At 41.6% G+C, this 2,828-nt stretch overlaps 1 pseudogene; it reads left to right on the top strand.

Annotated features, from left to right (window-relative positions):
• The first annotated feature begins 371 nt into the window (after positions 1-371).
• LOC143546424 (3-ketoacyl-CoA synthase 9 pseudogene) lies at positions 372-1,954 on the top strand (annotated as a pseudogene).
• The last annotated feature ends 874 nt before the right edge of the window (positions 1,955-2,828 follow it).

Here is a 2,828-nt window from a genome sequence, read left to right as displayed (position 1 = left end):
TAAAGAAAGCGTATAAAAGTTTTTGATCATCAATGAATCTTTAAGATTTAGATAAATATAGACAGAATTACATAAAATTTCCTTTATCTTTACCCCAAATTTCACTCGTGGTCCTTTATCTTCTAAATTGATTTGTTTTATCCTTTACATTTATAAATCTAACAACGTTTGTCCTTTGGCTCTAACTCTGTTAAATTTTCTCGTTAAGTCGGATCATGTGCCTTGCACACGAGGGAAAATTGGTCATTTAGTTATCTGTATAAAAAAATATTTAAGAAAAAAAATTGTATCTACCCTGTCTACCATTACTTGCTCTATATATACCCTTTCACCTCTCACCCACCCTCACACAAATCATATTATTCTTCCAAGTCTAAGATCAAAATCTCAACCTAGCTTCAACCACCAATGCCCAACTCATCCCACCATGACTCCGCCGCTCCTAGCGGTGGCGCCACCGTCGAAATCCAACCACCACCAGCCCCACTCCCTAACTTCCTAAGTAGCGTTAAGTTAAAATACGTTAAACTAGGATATCATTACCTCATGTCACATCTCCTCACACTCTTTCTCCTACCAATAGTGACCATCACCGCGGTCCACCTATCCCAGCTAAACTTTGATGATATTATTAAATTCTATAACCTCCTCCAATACAACCTCATAACCGTCATCGCGTTATCAGGCACCGCCTTACTAGGTTCCACGGCTTACCTCATGACCCGACCCTGACACGTTTACCTCGTTGACTACTCCTGCTACCGCCCACCAGACCACCTAAAAGTCAAATTCGACATCTTCATGGAACGCTCGAGACTCCACGGCGGGTTCAACGAGTCGTCACTCAAGTTTCAACGGAAGATTCTAGAAAGGGCCGGTCTCGGAGAGGAGACTTACCTCCCCGAGGCACTACACAGCATCCCGCCCGCTCCATCGATGGCCGCCGCGAGAAAAGAAGCCGAGGACGTTATGTTTGGAGCTCTTGACAATCTTTTTAAGTCCACCAACATTAATCCGAAAGATATAGGAATATTGGTAGTAAACTGTAGCCTTTTTAATCCAACGCCTTCCTTATCCGCCATGATAATCAATAAATACAAACTCCGCGGGAATATTAAATCGTTCAACCTCGGCGGCATGGGATGCAGCGCGGACGTGATCGCGGTCGACCTAGCGAAAGATATGCTGCAGGTCCACCGTAACACGTACGCCGTCGTCGTCAGCATGGAAAACATAACTCAAAACTGTTACTTCGGAAACAAGAAGTCAATGCTGATTCCGAATTGTTTATTCCGAGTAGGCGGAGCCGCAGTATTATTATCCAACAAATCCTCTGATAAACGCCGCGCAAAATACAAGCTCCTTCACACCGTCCGCACCCACTGCGGATCAAACGACACCGCCTTCAACTGCGTGTACCAGGAACAAGACGACTCGGGAAAAGTCGGAGTTTCACTTTCGAAAGACCTAATGGCGATCGCTGGCAACGCGTTAAAATCAAACATCACCACTTTAGGCCCACTCGTGCTTCCGATCAGCGAACAGGTTTTGTTCTTCGCCAGCTTAATTGCTAGACGAATAATGGACTCCAAAATGAGACCCTACATACCGGATTTCAAACTAGCATTCGATCATTTTTGTATTCATGCTGGCGGTCGGGCAGTGATCGACGAGCTGGAGAAGAACTTGCAGCTGTCTGAGAAGCACGTGGAGCTGTCGAGGATGACGTTGTACAGGTTCGGGAATACGTCATCAAGCTCGATATGGTATGAGCTGGCTTACACGGAGGCTAAAGGGCGGATGAAGAAAGGAAACCGCGTGTGGCAGATTGCTTTCGGTAGCGGCTTTAAATGTAACAGCGCCGTTGGGGAAGCCGTTAGAGAGGTGAAGCCGTCGGATAGTAACCCATGGATGGATTGCATTCATAAATTCCCTGTGAAAATAAGTGTGTAGTTTATAGGTTTACACCCTGGCTTTTATGCTTTTGTTTTTATTTTTTTGCTTTTGTGTTTCCTGTTTATGCATGGCTGAAAAAGGGTTGGAATAAAATTAATTAAAGTTTCAAGCAGAAATGTTCTGTTCGTAGAATTAGAAATGGTTTTTATAGTTTGTAATAGTAATAGAGATAAATACAAAAAAATGCTAAATTTGAATGATACAAATATCGAAAAGATGAAAAAGAAATTACGGTTTTTATTGGGCTAGGGAAAAGCCCTGTTATGCTATCCTCATCGACGGCTTTTATAACCATCACTCGCACCTATTGGCATCAATAAACAAAATTATACAGCGTCGTTTAGACTTAGGTTCAATTCACCAAGCCATATGTTACATATATATAGTTAATACATAAACATACATAAGATTGTTTTATTTTTATGCCAACATCGCCTCCTCTAAACATTGCACCCATTGTGGTTTCACTTCATTGTACATGCAGCTCGGTGGCCAATCTAAAACTAAATTCGATCTCCTTTCTTGCTTCATTCTTCACTTGAAAATTTGGTGCATCATCCTTGATTCCAACAATCTCCTGATTATCATTTCACATCTTTCTTTTCTTGCTTGTTCCTTGCATACTGGATTCACCTTCCTCAATTTCGATCTTCTTTCCTTTATATCATTGATGGAACCATTCCAGCATATCGAGATATATAAACGACTATGATATGTGTATTCAAATCCCAATCAAATCCTTATTCTTCTGCTACCATTCCCCATAGGTTTCGTTTACTTGTTTTATATCCTCCGATGATTAATTTGAGCAATAGCATAAAGTTCAAATAAGTCTGTTTCCCTTCCATATTCATCATAGGTGGTATTGTGTA

This window comes from Bidens hawaiensis, unplaced genomic scaffold, assembly GCF_021521415.1.
Source record: "Bidens hawaiensis isolate Kalapana, Puna unplaced genomic scaffold, B.hawaiensis_p1.1 tig00014338_1, whole genome shotgun sequence".
Classification (NCBI taxonomy): Eukaryota; Viridiplantae; Streptophyta; class Magnoliopsida; order Asterales; family Asteraceae; genus Bidens; species Bidens hawaiensis.
The sequence above is the reverse complement of the archived record's forward strand: the minus strand, read 5'-3'. Positions and strand labels throughout refer to the sequence as shown.